This window comes from Caloenas nicobarica, chromosome 3, assembly GCF_036013445.1.
Source record: "Caloenas nicobarica isolate bCalNic1 chromosome 3, bCalNic1.hap1, whole genome shotgun sequence".
NCBI classification, from domain to species: domain Eukaryota; kingdom Metazoa; phylum Chordata; class Aves; order Columbiformes; family Columbidae; genus Caloenas; species Caloenas nicobarica.
Window position 1 is genome coordinate 66108236 of NC_088247.1, and position 19906 is coordinate 66128141.

Below are 19906 nucleotides of genomic sequence, written 5' to 3' on the forward strand. Positions count from 1 at the left end.
TTAGTGAATGCACTGTATAGAGAACAGCTTTTCTTCTAAGTAAATTTCACCAGCTAAAAATAGTCAGAAAATGAAGAAATATCTCAGCCTACTATCCCATTATTGCTCAATATTCTATTATTCCCACTCACCCTTCATACAGCCTTTTAATGGAAATTAAAATATATAAAAGCCACATATGAAGATATATATATACACACACAATATATTAGAAAAAAAAATCCGACATCACTGTCCCAGGCTAAGAAACAATGTAAGACATCTTTATACTGTTATTTTCTAGGAAAAAATAGGAGACGTATTCTATATGAACCTGAATACACAATGGTCTATACAAACTGATTACACAGACACACACTTCAAATGTAATTATTTCGTGCAATTTTTTTTCTGTACCCGCTAAAGGAATTAGCAGAGCTGTTTCAAGACAGCAGTCAGGAGAAATTCCAGGTCATTCCATGACACTTTTTATTTTTGAGACAGAAGTAATTTCCACGAAAGATCTCATGTGCAATTTTACCACTAAGTACACATAGCTTGTCTTAAGTGAAAGTTAGTCTGCCAGTAAAACACTTTCTCCTGTAGACCAAAAAAAAAAGTTTTGAGAAGATCAGTACAAAATTTCATGTAACTAGGTGAAACTTCACACTATAAAAATAAGTATAATGTTCTTTAGGTAACTGAAAGAGGTACCTACACTTTCCCTATTATCTACAAACCAAGGAATCATGAAGTACACTCATGCTGTATAAACACTCAAACCATCTTAAAACACTGTGGGTAAAATCTTGGTCCCATTAGAGCTGATGGCAAACTTCCCACTAACTTCAATAGGGACAGTATTTCATCCATTGTGCCAACTCATGAAGCAGAAAAGGGTGAAGAAAAAGCTTTGAAATATAAAACTAGAACAATAAATAAGATTGCTTTAATCACCACTTCTGATGCCTTCAGTCTTCCATGCAATTTCTGCCCCTCCCTCTGACATACCAAAAAGCTGAAGGTTCAGTGCTTAGGCAGTTGATTTATTGGTTCCTGCGATCCAGGTTTGGACCATGCCCTGCCCTTTCCACTGCTTCATGCCCAGCAAAACACAACAGAGCAGCTCTTACACCAAATACGTTTTAATAGTGCGGGTAAAGATCCACAACATTAAAATTCAGATTTTCAGTGACTCAATCCAGAACACTGCACTTCTCAAAACTGTTTTTTGTTTGTTTTAAATGGTAGAAGGAAGTTCCTTAGCAATTGGTGTACAAGATCCCTTATTAATGATGCAGGAAAGTGGGTGGCACCATTTGGTTTCCATTCAAATTCTACTCCAGTCCCAAACGAAAGGGCACTTTGCAATTATATTGCCGCCTCTTCAGATATACTGCAGAGACCTAATAGGAAGAAAATTTCTGGAAATCAAATGGCTTGGTAGGTCCAAAGGGAGAAATATACCTAAAGGCCAAATGTCTTTCATAAGATACTGGACTAATAACAGCTGTTACTCATATACAAACTACCCACTTCCAGGCAACCTAAAGAGCAACTGTATCAGGACATGAAAAGCAAAGCTTTCATGCAAGACCTTAATGAGCAAGCTGAGGCTACATTTACTGGCCCGGCTACCTGAATGGTAAATTCTGCGGCACTGTAGGAACTTCCGCCAGATTAGTGTTGCTCCAGGGAAGTGCACTGAGCTCCCAAACTATTGAATTATTCTCTATTATGTTTCCTTTTCTTTAAGTATTTTTCATTATGTTTACAAAAATATTAAATCTAGCACACCTGTTTTGTTCTAATCCGTCAGTGGTTATTTTTTAAATATCAACAACACGTCAGACAGAAAAGTGACAAAAAATTCAAGTCATGCAAATGTATGCAACATGAGGACTGAACTAAGCACTAAGCGTGCTTGTAACAGCAAATATGGAGAGGTAACATCTTCTTAAATGTTGCCTTTTAGACAAAAAAATTTCACAAGTTTATTTTTATTATTGTCCACAATGCTTTTATAAGACAAAGGTTGTGCAAGGCATGAGCATGTGAACAAGAAACACTGATTTTGTTTTGAAGTGAGGATACTCAATATCCGTTACCTATCATTTTCTTTTCTGGGTCTTCTATTTCCAAGATCATTTTGGTATCCTGTATTACACAGTCAATTGTTTTGAAACATGTCATTCTCTAATATTAAAGTGTAATGAAGTTTTTAAGATATTAGCTCCATACGCAAACTCAGCTGAAGACTGCAGGGAACATTTGATGTACATAACTTTAAGGAGGAAAAAAAAAAAGACCTCTCTGATATATTAGGATAAAAGACGATCTTTCAGTAGGGAAGACAGAGCACACTGTAAGGCTTCACAGACCACCAGAATAAGGGAGCAGAAATGAGAGCTGTTCCTCAGCAGAAGAGTACATCTCTGAGCAGACAAAAAGCAGCAGCTGTCAGAACCTCAAGCAGAGATGTCCGCAGCCTGTTGATGACAGCAGTAAACCTCAGGTGGGAGAACAATGATCTACCCTGACTGACAGTCAGCTCAGTTAAAATGACTCTCTGAGAAATACAAACACAAACACTCCTCCTGCTTCCCGTGCTCATGCACAGAGCACCACCATTTGTGCTCAAGGCCAGGCCATGCAGACCAGGAAAAACCTGGTGTGATGCTTTCCAGGTATCAGCCATGCCACCTACACACACCAACCCCTGTCACCTCATGTTACCATGAAGGAGGACGAGCTCTCTGGCACGAAGGACAAGCTACATCTCACTGGCTGCAGAGCAAGGGCGGGCACCCAGGATTCATCTCGCACTCCCCTGGGATGTTATGCTCCCCTTCCCACAGACACCCCAGCAGTTCCACAGGGGAAAGGTGACACTTTGCTCCTTTCATCTCAGTATCTTGCCAGCAGTGCCAGCGTATAGAAGTGTCAAACTGGATATAGGTAACAGGGAGAGCTGCCCTGTGGCTGGCAAGGTTCGTCAGGCATGCCTAACTTTTCAGTGTCATCTTCAGTAAGGCTGATGATCCTTGCTGACAGTGTAGTCAAGCTGTCAGACAGTGGAGGATGAAGCTGTGACAGAGAGCACCAAGGCAACAGGGAAATTAATGTACGGCTAGAAAATAAGGACTACAGTGACTACAGCTAGCCAGCTTTGGTGATATAAACATTATCTCAACTTGAAGTCTTTACAGCCTTATCTACTCGTTCTAGGGTTATATTGCAAAAGAATGCATACACCAAATTGACTAATTAGAAAAACAGTAACTGAGTTTATCCTCTGTTGCCTGTCAATAAGAAATTATTTCCTGAATACAGAGCTTAACCAGCAGGCCACAAGGCTTCCCTCAGTTTTTCTCCACTTCCTCAGCCTGTTTCAAACCTCAGCCACGTTAGGAAGACTTTCACTTGAAAAGGAGATAAAGAACCAAGCCTTGCTTTTTATTACTTTAACCTAGGAACAATTTGTTGCATGAGTCTACAGATGGAGTTATAATCATATCTTAATCGAACATCTGAGTCCACAGTCCTATTGTATATGCCAGTAATGCTGGACAATAATTAAACAGCTAAAGTAAGCACACAGTGACCTACTTATCTCAATCATACATCAGCTTTGCTTCAAAATAGGCTCTTCTGAAAAATCAGGTGTCCATCTTCTTCAGGCTACACTACCATTATAGATCCAGTGTCAACCCATACCAAGAGGTACACCCTTACCACCTTTAGTACATCCATATCTCACGCTAACCAGTTGTCTGCCTAAGCCAGGTTTTCTACACCTTGCGCAAACACAACAAATCACTCTCCAGAGCAACTTGAGAGTTGGCATGTAGTATGGGTGTGAGTGCTTGTGTCTTCTGTGTAGTGCCCAAAGGCAGAGCAACACTTTGAAGCCTGCATGCAATGCACAGCAAGGAGGTTCTTTGGCTGCATGAAGCAGCAGTCCTCGGATTTAGGGAACCAGAACCCATTCCCCTGCCAAGGAAACAATCTATGCACCTCCTTCCAGCAGGAACTGCAGCCAGCCAGGACAGGCTTGCTCAGACAGAGCCCAAGGAAGTGTCCCTTGCCAGGTACCTTCTTAGTGCCCAGCACATGCCGCCCCTTTCAAGCACACTCTAAGCTGGCACATCAATACAGGGTCTGAAGGGTATCAATACCTTCCTCAGGAGATTAAGTTTCAAACTACCTCTAACTCCAGAACAGACTTTGCTGGAATACTTAATGAAGTCCAAGTGGTTATTAACAATAACAGAGTCAGCACAACTTTGCTCCTAAGGGCCGGCTGCTGTAACAAAATTCAGTTGCAGCACAAATGCAGAAACAACCAAACTCGTTACTGAGATTTACTGAGTAATTTCAGGTTGTAAACCTGAACAGATGGCACTTGTGAGCTTTATTCACTATCTTGGACTTTTTAATTAGGTTCCTGTTCAAGGCAGTCTGCTGGTCTACAGTGGGAGACCTCAGGTTTCAAAGTAACCTTAGGAGTCCCATTGCTCTGTCTGATAGAAAACACTATGTCAGGGAGCTGCTGCAGGCACGGTTCCTGCTGCTTCCACCCCAGGAACCTGTCAGCAGGTAATTAACAGAGCAGAATTAAAGGAATAGTCAAAAAATGCAGCTACGCCTTAACCAAAATGCAAATTAACGCTTTAATGTGCCACACTGCTTTATAATTTTAGGATGCTCTTGGTACCTTTATCATTAGGAATCTGTATACCATCATTTTCTCTTCTGTCTCTTCACATTGGTCTCAAATTCACCTTCTGCCACTGACAAACTCACTCAGGGTTTTCACTGCTTTTTGGAAAACTGCAGGTGATCACGATCAAAAAGAAACCACATGTACTGACTGTTAAAAAGCTGAAGAACTTGCAAGGCAATAAATAGTGCATCTACCCCACAGCACTGAAACTGCAAAAACAACCAACAGGCTCTGATATTTGTGGGACCGAATCCTTCAAGACATTAGTTTCATTAAGTTTCAGAATCAGGTCAAATACTTCATTTTTAGCAAGACAGATCAAACAAAATAGAACAAAACCAACCACCACCACCACACCACAAGCCCCCAAGAGGTGAACTAACACAACAAATTAAGAATTTTTATGGGTGCTGCAGTGTATAAAATCTCAGTGACACTTTTAACCTGAAGCAATAAAGCACAACACAACACACCAGAACGGTAAGTATAGTTTTATCAATCGCAACAGCACAGCACCATGGATGTCCTTTTATCAAAATCAGTTAGAAGCTCTTCTGGGGTTGTTTGTATTACTTTGTCTTTTTGAGGAGCAAAAACTCCAAAATTCAGAAGAGCTTCTAGACTGCTGTAATCATGTTCAACATAAGACTGATCGCTCCTGCAAATCCATTTTTATTTTATAGTATATCCTGCATCCATAAGCTAGTATTAAAAATATCCTCTCTGTTTTTTAGAAAACACTCTCCTAACCAAAGAACAGCAAATGCAGAGCTTGTGCATATTTATTTCTGTGGCACTGGTGACCTAAATTCCTTTCAAGTGGCAGAACTCTAAAGTCATTACAAAATGTAGCAATGCTCCATTATCTACTGATTTTAAGAGAGATGAGTGGGTTACAAAATAAATTGAATATATATGTATATATATAAACAAACTTTTTTTAGCTGTTTGAATGTCATGTAACAATGAGCTCTAAGAGTCACCTGCCTGGTGTGTGTCAGTTGGAGAAAAAACTGCAACTTGGAGAGTTCCCTTGTTCATTCACAACAATTTTGCCCCAAAGTATTTTGTCAGACAAGAAAAGCAATCCTGTCCTAGCATGGGATGAGACTGAATCCCTCAAACTATAGCCCTTGCCAGTGGACATGTTTAAGATCGCGTCAGACAAAATCCTGGGGAATGAGGATGAACTGGATGCGTTCAGGTCCAACCCTTCTCCATAGGACTTTGATGTGCAGAACTGCCTATAGGCTTGAAATTCCTAAAAGGTGGTTTTGCCAGCATTGCACATTAGATTCCTGCTACAAAGCTCAAACAGAACTGAATTTTGTGTTAACTAGTAGCATACATGGCGTAGTAGATAGCACAACAGTTGCAACAAGGTGGAGTTTCTCTAGTTAATAATGGTAAACAATCCTGAAACAACTGAAAATAATAAAAAGTTGCATACACTCTCATCATACTCTTATAAAACATCATTATTAAGTCTCTTAAAATCTCTAAAACGACCCCTTTATTTCACGTGACAAAACTAAAGAGGGTGGAGGAAACCTGCTCTCCCATAAGCTCAGTTACACCAAGACTTTCAAACCTTCAAACAAAGTATCTCTCTCTCACACAAGCTATACATAAGATTTGTGACTACAGCAGAAAGACATCTGGTGATAACCAGAAATAAACTTTACTGTCGCTCTGTCCTTTGGGGACAGTGAGACATCAGGAGTAGGGCATCTCTTTGCTGGTAATTTTCTGTCTAATTCTGGAACAATGCAGTCTACACCAGAAAATGCTCATCCATTCCCTCTCCTTTGATGGACAGACACCTACCACATCATAACACTCTTAAGAGCTGGGCAGGAAAAAGCCTAAATCCCTCCTTCTCCCTCCTTAAGTATAGAAAACTGCATCTGTGCTATTTACAGATTTCAAGGCTTGTCTGGACTGAAGTTTTGTAAATATAATCTATTTTGAAGTCAGAGGCATTAAGATTTGGATTAATGCCTCGAAAGAAACAATTCAGACAGCCTACATTCCCCCCCGGTGTTGGTGTTCACCGTTGGTTGACTCTGAAACCTCTAAGGCACTCAGTCAATATGAAATGTTAAGACCCATGGACTAAAGCAAATTTTCATAGAATTATAGAATCATTTCAGTTGGAAGAGACCCTCAGGATCATCAAGTCCGACCATAACTTAACTCTGGCACTAAACCATGTCCCTAAGAACCTCGTCCAAAGGCCTTTTAAACACTCCCAGGGATGGTGACTCCACCACTTCCCTGGGCAGCCTGTTCCAATGCCTGACAACCCTTTCCGTGAAGAATTTTTTCCTACTATCAAATCTAAACGTCCTCTGGTGCAACTTGAGGCCACTTCTTGTCATCCTATCACTTGCTACTTGGGAAAAGAGACCAACACCCTCCACGCTACAACCTGCTTTCAGGTAGTTGTAGACAGCGATAAGGTCTCCCCTCAGCCTCCTTTTCTCAGCCTCCTTTTAAGTTGTTTGTATCTGGACCTTGGCCTATAACTGTTTCATAATCCAATTTATACATTCAGAAATAAACAAACCAACAAAAAAACAAACTAACCTCGCGTAACTCATTTGCTCTCTGCATGCCTCATTTCTCTATGCATCTTGGGGTGAGAGCACAGAGGGTGGTGGGGTGTATTCTCAACGCTGCCCTCGCTGCTTCACCAGCTGAAGACTTAGTTGCTGGAAATCTCTATTTTCGTAGCACTGGCAATCTGAAAAACAAAAACTGGTTTTTTAACACATGAATCCCTAGATACATTAGAAATAGGTTTTGTTCTGAACCACTGCCAAACTAAATCATTAACCTCTCCCACGCAAAGCCAACAACTCGCATGCAAAAAAAAAAAAAACCACCACACACACCCCCCACACAAAAGCAGCAAGAAACATCTCCGCTCAATTCATACCTCACTTAGGTATGCACAGACTGCTCATGCGCAGCAGCTAAAAACTTCTCTCTATATACACAGGGCGGTTAGAAACCAGTAATGCAATACATTACAAACACGTGCTTCAAGAGTTTTTGTTAAGCTATCCAGGTTTCTATCTGGGAAACACACAACTAGGAAAAGCAGCTTGAAATGAGCCAGCACCACAGGCCCTTTTCTACAGTGGTGGCACCGACAACGAACAGTGCCCACACTACAACAGGACTGCGATCCACACAAAAGCACCTTCAGGTCTGTTACCATACATTCTTATTTAAAGCTTCTCATATCCCAGGCCTGGCTAGGCTACCAAATTCCAGCCAGAATCACTGCAAAATAGCAACGTGTTAGCTACAAAAATCTACTGTGAAAGTTTTCTTGCACCAGCTGAGCTAGGCACTGCAAAACTGGTCACTGCTTTTGAGCAAACTGATACCGAGTAACCGGCTGCTCATTCGCCCACAGCACTTGAAGGTGGTGAAACAGAAGGCATAGCTGCCCTTCTTGTTCATTGCAATACACTGAAGTTGGTGTCTAACTGAGCTCCCAAAAGCTGGCAAGAAGAACTTCATGCTCTACGAAGTCTGTCGTTTTCATGCTGCAAAGTGTCAGACTGTATTACAATATTTTCTGTGATGTTTAAATTGGCACAGCTGATTTTGAACAGCTTCTTCACGGCACACAGCACCTTGTCATAAAAATATCCTTATTTCTCCAACAGTTAAACTGACATACTACAGCAGAATTAAAACTAAGAAAAGAATTTTATCACACTCATGCTTCAAAAGGCAGATCTTACTAAAGAGTCTAGTGATAGAGTCAGTATACAACAAAACAGATTGTCAATCAAAACGTTACATGCAAACTTGGGTTTACTCCTCGATCTAAAGCTGTCAAGCATATAAACAGGGCAGCATACTACTAGAAGTTTTCTTTTTAAGATTACTCAGTGGAATTAAAGCCAAATCCCAAACTGACTTCACTGAAAACAAAGGCTGTCCCATTAAAATGAAATGCAAACAAAATAGCAAATAATACAGGCTGGAAAACCACCATACAAAAGGGACTAACAATGGGCCAGCAAAGTAAAGAGCAGTATGAGGCTGCAAGTTACACCCAAGAGGAAATGTGAGTAATAAGGTGTAAGTAATATTTTTCTTAGTTGTTACCATACAACCACTTGTAAATTTCCAAATACAAATTAGAAACTTGCTTTGCTGGTGGAGAAGGGTATGTATCTATCTACACAGAACATTTAGAGCACACACCACCAAAACCCTCCTCATCATCAGTGTAAGAGACACAGACCCAAGAGCTGTAGGGCAGGGCTGTGAGTGCCATGATGATGGCATTCAGACAACATTGATGTGACCCATGTGCAAGGGAACTCTTCTGTCACAAGTTCATAGCGCTGTTACCATGCCTGACGTACTTTTTGTCATACATACTTTTCCCACACAATGGCACAGCACAGATCTTCTCCTCAGAGAGACATGGCGCTTCCTTCACCATGGTACCCAGTTACCAGACACCAGCATCTAAGACTCAAAGGGCTTGGACAGTAGCTTGCTCTCACCTACATGATTGCAAAATCCCTGAACGGAGAAGGGCCCTTTCTCTTCCCATGTTCCAGCTCACTGCAGAGAGCTGCTCCGGCATTTTCCCTTTCCTGATGGAACTACGCTTCCAGCTCTTCACAGATGGGGCTTCTTAACTGGTGCTTTGATAGACACGGAGTGAGACCTTGTATGATGCTAAATACAAGACTCATGTCAGTGTATACATGTAATTTCAACAATGTAGAGTCAAGTTCTGCCCTCATGGGCAAACCTGACTCTCCTGGATTTTTGCTGGCCCATAACTATAGGGGAAATGCAGCTGGCTGTTAGCTAATTACAGCTGTGGTGACTTCATGATATTAACACTCGGTCATCCCAGATTTGTAAATGTACAGCTAGAACATTTCAATCTGAGCAAGAATGGGTAGAAATGAGAGCACAACATTTATAGCAGGCAGATGGTGTGCTACTTTTGATGTGAAAGAACCAGTTTATGGTAAAGTAATACAAAAGCTCCCTACCAGTCAGGTCTTACTCTGACACTTATTAAGTACAATATCTTGCTCTGCTTGAAGAAAATTTACCGACCAGGGAAGAGGGTCAGTGTTGCTAAAGCGTTTCCAGCACTCCCAGCAAGCTACCTCTCAACGAGGTCACGATGATACAAATAGTCCATCAAATGCGGGAGGAAGTTGGTCATAGTAAATACAAACTTCCCAGCAATGCTCAGCCAGCTCTGTGATACCCTTATTATTATATTAATCTGTAGAGCTCCAAATAAAGGGTAGCATGGTCTTGCATACATACAGAGCTTTATTCATTTAAGTACCTTTATATAGCAGGCTAGTAGGAAACAGGCATTTTACACCCATGGTCTTAAACACTCCTCTTTCCCCTTTCCTAAAACAAGCCTTTTAATGCCAAGGATTCTACCAAGGGCAAAGCACTTCTGAAGGAATCCATCTGAAAAAAATCTTTCATGCATCAAGAAAAGAGAGAAGGGTTAAAAATGGAAAGAATTAAGAGACAAAGATCCTCTGTACTAGTCACATAAACCTCACACATCTCGGAACACAATTGTAGCCTCCTGTATACTAACAATTCCAAAATCCTGCGCATTAAATGTGACAAATACAACACAATAGGGTCTGCCATTTAAGTTATGGACAGATAGATAGGTATAGCTGTGAATGTCTTAACAGAACAGATGAGGCAGTGAGGGCTATGGTACCAGACATTGATTTTGTCATTAGTCTTGTACTCACACTTCCATTTTCCTGCTGAATAAGGGGGTACACAAAAATAAACACCAGCAAATGGCTAGCTGGTATGGTAGTGAAGACATTAGTATAATGCTACCATGGGCCTTTCCAGCTCTATTGTAAAGTAAGAGTGAGTACATTATATACTCTATAGCCACATTCAAGTCACAGATAGTTCCTCAATTGCTCTCTGGGAAAGGCTATATAAACTCAGGGTAGGTGCCACCTGCATGAGCAGAGAGCAAACACCGTTTGGGGTTTTTTTTGTTGGGTTGCCAGACATCTTCAGTACAAACTATAGCCCCTGGTTAAAGCCAGCATACAATGACCAGGTGCTGAGCAATTCAGGAACACGAGTCTACAAACACCACCATTCATTCCAGCTGTACTACCATCTCCTATGTCGAAAGGGAGGTATGAGACACCACCAAACCTCAACAGGTCTGGCAAAAAGAAAGTAGAGGAGATATTTGTTCCTGTAGTTCCCCTGGAGGGTTAGCTGCTTGCAGCCGAGCTAACGACAGCACAGTGCCCTCCTATAATGTGCACTGCAAACAGCTGTCCAGGATAGTTATGCACAGTATATACATCAGACCTTGGCCTCTCGATCATCAGACAAAAGAGAGATTTTAACTACTTCTGTGCCATCTATGTTCAATCAACCACCAGTGAACAGCTTTCTGCAACAGTCCATCAGTTTCTGCATGTGGTTTTCTTGGATCCTCCCCCACCCACTCTTTTCCTCTAAAGAAACTTGGGAATAGCCTGCACATCAGATGTAATACCAGGGAAAGCTGCTCCTGCTTAAAGAAGACAAGAAGAAAAAAAAAAATCCCATGACTTTTTCAGCCCCATCAAACCTCTCTAAATGTGCCAATGCCCTGGACCTGTGTATTCAGCATATATTCAGTACAAGCAGCAGCTCAACTCCTGGGAGGCCAGGCTGCCCAGTGACACACTGAGCATCAGCTCTGCTCATGGGTAGAAAACACTCAGATCCACAGGAAGGGACCATTTACCAAGTCTGTCTGTCCGGCCTGCCCACAAAGGCAACGCTCTGACACAACTTGCAGCTCTGCCCTGAAGGCAGAAGCCATCTGCACTAGTAAAGCTGGACTTCATTTTTCTGTGCCTTGGTATTTGTTTCAGGAAACTTCACATGCTCAAGCAGCATTTCAGGATCTATCCTAACTGCTCTGCCAGATGCAGAACTCAGCCAAACAGGTATGTATGTCTGCGATGATCCAAGGCATTTCTTTCCCCACTTTCTTGCTATTTTCAGAATACATTCCTGAAAGCACTTGAAAGTATTTTCGCTGATGATTTACATTTCAGAGGCAGCACACGAAAAAAAAGTGCTAACCTTTTTCTTAACCTCTGACTGATCCTATGAGAAAAAGGAACATCTTGTTAACATTATTTACCCTTAATTTACTGATTCTACACAAAACTAATGATCATCATCTAAAGCCTCTAACTCTCTACTCAGCAGTTTAATTAGGATGATGATAATTGATTAATTCACTTGAGTTACTCTGGAGAAGGTGTGACTGAACAGAGATCACTCCACCCCAGAGAAACGTGCATTAATTAGTTCTGCATTAAACTGCCTTCCTCTTTACACAACTTCAAAAGAACAAAAACCTACCACACAACAATAATAAAATACCTTTCAGTGTTAAATTCCCGAGGTATTTTTATCTTACTTTATTCTTTAGGAAGTTGCACATTTTCTTGCCTTGGATTTCATAGCCTTTTTTTTTTCCTAATTATTGTGTTTTTACAAAATAAACAAACCTAGACTAGAGGTTCAAAATGTTTTTGCAAAGCCCTGCCAAAGAACTGCAGTCATGAATTAGTTGGCTCAGGCAAGCAATGAAGGATGACACTTATACTGGATGGGTATGTAAACAGCATCACCTACATACCACAATCGAAACCAAGTATACTGCCATCCAGCAAGTGGTTTCAGTATCCTACCTAGCAAGACGGTCAAAGAGCAAACCTTATTTAAGGGTTTCCTCACCCATTTTTAAGCTCACATCAAAATTTCTCCAACCACAGGCTGGCCTATGGCCTCATCATGAGTCTTTTACCCCTGAAAAATGGGTAACCATTCCTTGACCATATCTGCGTGCCACAACTCATGCTGCTGTTAGTCTGGTAAAGGTCATGCCTCATCTCGCCTTACAATCATAATTCCATCTGCTGATGTTTCGAACAGCAAGAAGGACTGGTTAACTTCTCTTTCCATGAAAATCCTCTCCTGGTCTCTACACACGAATAGAAAGCATCTCCGCAGCATGGCCTTCTCCTTGCCCACTGCCCTGTGACCAAGCGCAAGGCTCTCTCCTTCCCCCAGGTCTGGGGACAGAATGGCTGATCCCCAGGTGATTTCAAGCAAATAACCCTCCTGCTCCATCTCCCTTTGTCCAGGAAGGTGTCCTTCAAGGTGGCAGGTAGAGCTGGTGACTCAGCTCTGTGTACAGGAGCAGCCCAATCCTTTTCCTGTCACCAGAAAGTGACATTAGGAAGGCAGACATGGAGCAGACCAGACAGCCAGGCTAGGGAGGACAGGGAAGGGGAGAAGGGCTTTATCTTTCACATCCTAAATTAAATGCTCCATATCATGTCCTGTGCATGCGTCTTCCTGTACTTGGCATTATTTATTCACTTTCAAAGCACAAGCCATCATGCAGGACACACTACAGCCCCGCAGAACTCCTGGTACATGGTTAGAATGGAAAGAAGTTTTCCATTGGCCTCTGTGAACTTAATATATAATCAATGTGGCATCAGCAGAAGTCAAGCGAGAAAACTGATCCTACACCAGCATGCCATTTTAAGAGCAACCAGAATCAATCATCTGTGAATCCCTTCTCTGTTGCCATTATGCATGCTGGTGGAAAGTAGTCTTAAATCCTTTGTTTCTAGGTTATTTCATTGTCATCAAGTTATGGAGAAAAGAAAATAAGCCTGTGCTATTGCAAAGGATTGGAACTGATAAATAAGTCTTACTGAGGCTTCTGATAGCCTTGCCAGCACCCACAGAGCAGTTCAATGGTGCAGACTTAAAAAGAGGGTAACCGATGGGGAAGGAACACAGAAATACCAGAATTGAGCCTGATCTATGTGAGGTCCATCACAAAACAGCAGCTTTCTTGTGGTGAAGGGATGAGATCTGCAGAGGGCGTAAGTACAGCCCCATCACCAGTCTGGGACTCTCAATTTCAAAACATTTTTGCAGCAAAGTAACTTAAGAACATAAACATTCAGATCAGTCATAAACCTTTTCTGAAATGGAGATGAACTCTCTTATTGTGTATTTAAAGCAACACTATAAACCAGGCCATATCTATATAAAGCAACACTGTGGGCTTAAAGCAACAGCAGCTTATTCTCTGTCAGCTCAGGCTGAATACCCCAGGAGACGCCCACAAACTGTGCTGCTGTTCAGGACCTGGGAGTGGGAAAGCTTTTCATTTACTAAGCAAAATTTCAAAGGAATCTAAAACCTTTTGCAGAAAAACCAAACAGAAAAAAAAGTAAAAAAGTAAAAAAGTTGGAGATTAGTTCTGTGAAATTCCCCATGAAGCCACCAAAGAAAGCCAAAAAAAGTTGCACGTACAAAGATGAACCTCAGACTTCCATAAAGCTAGCAACATTATCAACAGGTCAGTGCTCACATTCAATGGCATATACCAGATTTAACAGACCTATATATCTACATTTTACAGATACAATGCTGTAAGGAATGCTTGAGAATATACTGCATTACCTTATATTTTTCAAAGTACTTTATCTTCCCTTTTCTGGCATATTCATCTTGTATATTTTTTTTAGTATGTTATGTCATATACTAGAAAATAGCCCGGTATTTTAATATCGTGTTTTTATCGGGACATTCCTAACTGATTAAAAGCAACAGAAATAGTGGGAAAAAGTGACTTCAAAATATTAAACTGAAAGACAGGCCATAATTCTGCCTTTTTTGCTTAAATATGTTCGTAAAAAATCAGCACATCAAGGTAAACATTTAAGGGAAACACTGGAATTGCTTCTCCTTATCTCAGCAGCGAAACTCCCTGGAAGTCACCCACCACTACCTCCAACTTTTGGGCAGACAAACCTATAATTCGCCACACTGATTACGTCTTATCTAAGATTTTATAACACAGAGGCCTTGAACTGCTCAATTGTTTTAGTGCACTCTACAATCCTTATGTTTTTTCCAAATTAAGACCATGAAGTTGACACAGATTATAACATTTCCACTTACACAAGTTTTAATTAATGGCATTTTTATTGGTGGGAGCATACTGAGATGAGCAATCTTAGTTCTAAGGAACAAACGTTACAGGATATTGTGTTCTAATTCTAATAGCCTGAACAGGCTGAAAATGCTAAACGATATAACATGACTGCTGCAGGTTGCTAGGACATCCATAGCAACATTCACCTTTGGGTGTGTAATGTGGAATCTGAAGGGCGACAAAACATCATGGTTAGTGTGGCAGATTAGTAGACAGATTGTAAAACCAACCTAGTCATTTACACTTAGCAGGCAATTATCTATTTGTTGAAATCCTGAACTACTTCTTCACCCACTAACTTGGCTAACACTAGCAAGTGCTTCCCTCTCCCTTTTCACCTCATCTGCCCAAATATAAACTCTCCATTCCAGAAAAGCTCCTGGTGCCTTTTCAGGGATCACAACTGAGAAAGAAAAGATCCAAAGCACTTCTCACTAGGAGAAGTATTTTGTGCCTTCTGAGCAAGCTGGATATTTTAAAAGGACTTAAGATAAGGAGAAGCAAGAGTTATCAGTGCCATTATAAATGTGAAAGAACAACGAGAATGTGAGAGGAGGAAGCCCAGACTACATGAAGCCTTCAGACTAAGTGGAGCAATGCTGACATATCAGCAGCAACCTCATTCCCACTCTGCAGAATGACTCAGACCTGACTTTAGTCTTGCTATCAGCTTCAAGTCATCAACATGTGTTATCCTGATTTCTTCAACAGCTTAAAGATAACATGCACTAAAGTCTTGGTTTTGTTAGTTTATTTCAACCTTCATTAAACATCCCAGTAGTATTTTCATGCTTAGCTATTTTTAAATTAAATAGATTCATCCCCTCTATAGAAGTCATGACCCCAAGAGTTGTGACTTTAAAATAACAAAGAATTATTGGTAAAATCCTAAAACCTGGCGGTTCTAGAGCATCTCTGCAACCTGGGAGAAATAGAGATAGAAGACAAAGTTATTTTTCAAACCTTGTTCCCAAATTTGGGGCATCACAGCTCTCATCCTAGGCACTCCTGAGAGTGGTATATGAACCAGAGTACAAATTCTACTCCCAGCTTCATTAGAAATTAACTGCATGAATGATGACTGGTATAACAGTAGTGATTTCAACTGCTTTTCAATTATTGTCTCAATTATGCCTTGGCATAAAGCTTTACTGAATTTGGAAGACTATTAAACACCCAGATACCTCTTTCTCCGACAAAGCATAGGCAGCAGGAACAGCGGTGCTACCCGGCCAGGTGCTCTGTACCACCCATCGTATTCAACACCCCAGGCACAGACAGAGGCTGGGGGTGGGGGTTGAAGCATGTTTTATAAAGTGGGAGCATTCAAAGATTTTATCAGCAAGTCTCTAGTCTGCTCTTGTGGGCACGTGCAGGTAACAATTTTCAACAACTCTGGTAGGTTGGTAAATCTGGGTTAATTTCCATGGGGCAGCAAAAAGCACCCAGACTCCCCTCTCTACTCCCTGAAAGTATAACTCCTCTTTGAAGGAACAGCTGGCTAAATAAAGTTGACAAATCTCTCTAATTTTCTGCAACGCATTATTTTAAAAACAGTTTGAGTTCTTCTGTTGAAAACATTTCTAAGAGTTTTCAGCCTGAAGAAAAAAAAAAAAAAAAAGGAAATTTTTCATATGAATGACTGAAGGCTGGCAAGAACTAAACACAGGTGAAAATATGATGTTATAAGACACTCCTACCACCTCCACCTACAGTATTTTATATATAATGTTGTATAATGCAGTTGGAAATGTAAAGACATATTAAAACAGCTTTGAACTACTAATGGTCCACCACTTTGGCTGTTGTTGCCTCTGTATTTTAAACAGGGGAAGGCAAAATTACTGCAGTTTTAACAATATAAAGTATGAAACATCCAGGTTTCTTTGCTGAAAAACTCTCCCTTGGGATCCGAGAACAGGAAGCAATCACCTGGTTGAGCTAGTCCTGCCACAAGCAGCCAAGCACTGCAGACATCTGGTCTGAAGGGTCTGTGGATCATATAATCCTAGTCCATCTACATCATGACACACAAAACACTTCATGAGATCCAACATGAAGCCTGCAGCCCACAGGAAGGGGCCAAAACATACAAGAGAGCAAGACGGATGAGACCTCACAAGGGTTCTACTGCAACACAGGATTTTCTGTATTAAAGGACGGAGTTCCATTGCCAATCTCTATTATCCATGGAGAAAAGAAAGAGCAGAAAAAAAAAAAGGCAGCCCACTAACTCCTAAAAAATAATTTTGAAACAAGTTATGTAGGGCTTATGTCCTAAATCACATCAGGTCCTTTGCCTAACAACCACATCCCTCTGGGTTCCTAAATCAGTGCACCCTACACCAGCCCTGAAGTTAATGGAGTCAGTAGGTGAGGGAGTCACAGCCAGAAGAACACACTGACTAAAATCTCCTCTGGATATCACCCTCTCCACTGTGCACAGAGGCTGGAAGAACAAGCTCCTCAGTTCACACCTCAGTAGATTGCTTGCTTGAGGTAAAACAAATCAGAGCCATGGTCTCTTTTTTTACGTCTTTTTGAGGAAAAAAAAAAAATTAAAAAGGATTTTTTTCCAATGGAAATATAGTTTCAAAGGCCAATACCCTGGTAAAATCTGAAAGTTGTAATGAATTCCAGGATTCATTCAAGTACTCATTCTTAAAAAACACAATAATGAAAGGCTTACATATGAAATTTAGTAGTAATAACTTTGGGGTCAAACTCATAGTGATTTCTTTGGCAAAGCTTCCACTGACAACACTTGCATGTGATTTCAGTGGGTGTTCTGCTTGATAAAGGACTTTGGGATTGGCCCACACTCTGTATATTTAAGTCACCCCAGTCCCAGTATTATACAGCGCCAACCAGTCACAAAACCTAGCATTATTTAAACCATTTGCATGCCAGAATCTCCAATTGCAGGGTGCAAAAGCCAGCAAGAAGCATTGATCATTCCCTTAGTAGCAAACAAAAATGCAATCTTTTTTAGTTGGCTTTCTTATTATATCATTTACCTTCTATAATAGCAATTGCTTTTTTTAAAACATGGATTTGCACAGTATTCAATTCACCAGTTTCCCCATATAGATGTAAATTTACTGAAATAGCTGTTCACAGAATCCAAAGCCCAAGGGTGGAGCCCTAAAAACAAATATATGTAGTTTAAGATCTTTTATATCCAGACACCATAAGAAATCCAGTTCTTTCCTAGTGAGCCGTAAAAGGGGAAGAATGGGAAAATTACAAGCAAGCAAACAACAACAAAAATCATTATATTTTGCCTTATCCCCTCAAAATTGCATGGATACTTTAATGCAATGTCTTGGCTTAAAGTTTCAAATGTTGGGTTTTCAAAGTATTTAGCCATATAAACTACCCTTTTGTTTCTGTTGGCTTCAAATATTCCTAGGTTCATGAATTCTTCCTTAGGTCTTATTATTCAAAAAAATACAGCCAACATTGCCTTTACGGAGCAAGAAAAATCTGAGTATCATTTTCCACTTAACTCTTCCAGATCTGCATGAAAGTGAAATCAGCAACAGCAGTTTCAGGCCAGATTTTCTAATCATTGCACCTAATCACTACCATTTTAAAGTATTTTATTTCCCAAGTAGTACCCTCGAAAAATCTGTACAATTGCAATGCAAACTTAAGTCACAGGAGTGATGTAGCACACACTCTAAAAATTTATAATGGTCTACATACTGAATAAGAATAAACAAGAAGCAGCAGTAGGCAAGACTTACTGCCCTACTGCATGCCACAATCCCAGAAATATTTCAGACAGAGCATTTACTTTTTTAATTTGAAAGACTTAACTAGGGCTTTATACTGATCTCCCATCTTCTAAATGCAAGTATTTCAGTGAATGTAGACTTCATTAGCACTTGGATGCTGTACTTTTACACTATCACAAAAGGAAACTTTATAATTGTCACCTTCTTAATCTTTCAAGTATTTTTCCAGTTTTTTGCCCAGCTTCTCCAAACTGAGATATCAGTGACTAAACAAGCAATTCATTTCCAATCCATATTTTCCGCTTATTTAACCTCGCACTCAGGTGATAAATTTACAGTGTCACTATTTCTACAGCAGGTCAATGACTTCATAGCCAACAGCTGTCAATCATTGTCTAAACAAGTCCACGAAAAGGCTGCTTCAAACATCAGCCATCCTAGCAGGAATAAGGACAAACAGAGCAGCGAGGTCTCCCCCCTTAAATACTATAGGTACACAATTTGCAGGTCTTTCCCTTCATTTCCCAAGACCTTCCTTCCTGTTGTGTTATTCAGGAGCAGAAGAGCCCAGAGGAACTCCAGACAACTCCAAACAGAAACATATTTTCCCTCGCAAGCATCTAAGTTTCTCCACCCAAGATGAGGAATGAATTCTGCAATGCAGCAGTGAAAATTTGCACACTGCTATTTTTCTGAAGAAGTGCTGCCCATCCCAAGAATTCCTGGATGGAAAAAACAGTATTCAAACTACAAAACCATAAGCTCACAAGTTGAGTCTTTAGTCAGAGAAACATGATTTCTTCCAACTTTAAGGAATGTGACAATAACAGCAAATCTGCCCCTGCTTGATAAGTGGCAGGCAATTCTCCATATAAGGTGAAAAATGTGCTAGTGCAGCTCATGCAACACTGCTAATTCCTTGCCTGTTCTCAATATTCAAGAACATAAATGAACATATAAATCAATTTTGTAAGTAAACCCTTTGCATGCTTACAGCTATAAACCATCTAGACCATGCTCAGTGCACATGGAATTTTGAACTTAACCGTTTAATCTCTTTTAAACATAGAATGCATTTACGCTTGGTATGTATATCGCAGTAGCGCATTAATTAGTGTAGATCTGAGCAGTCCCGGCCCCATTTAAGTCCTAAATTCCCTTTACACGTTACCATTTCCCAGTCATCCCACACGTTCCGGCCCCTGACTAACAAACTTGCACATCCAGCACGCCAGGAGAGCAACCAGGAGGGTGAGGAGGGAGCTGAGAGCTGGATGAAGCCCAGCAGCCCAACACAACCACCGCTCACTCCTGCACATCACAGAATCACAGGGATTGGAAGGGACCTCAAAAGATCATCTAGTC

At 40.7% G+C, this 19906-nt stretch overlaps 1 protein-coding gene across 1 annotated transcript in view; it reads right to left on the reverse strand.

Annotated features, from left to right (window-relative positions):
• The window catches only part of SCAF8 (SR-related CTD associated factor 8), a 178705-nt gene that overhangs the window by 10542 nt on the left and 148257 nt on the right, over positions 1 to 19906 (reverse strand). The window contains exon 21 of the transcript XR_010605937.1: positions 7295 to 7451. The gene's annotated coding sequence lies outside the window, so the exon portion shown is untranslated. The remainder of the gene's footprint in view (positions 1 to 7294; positions 7452 to 19906) is intronic.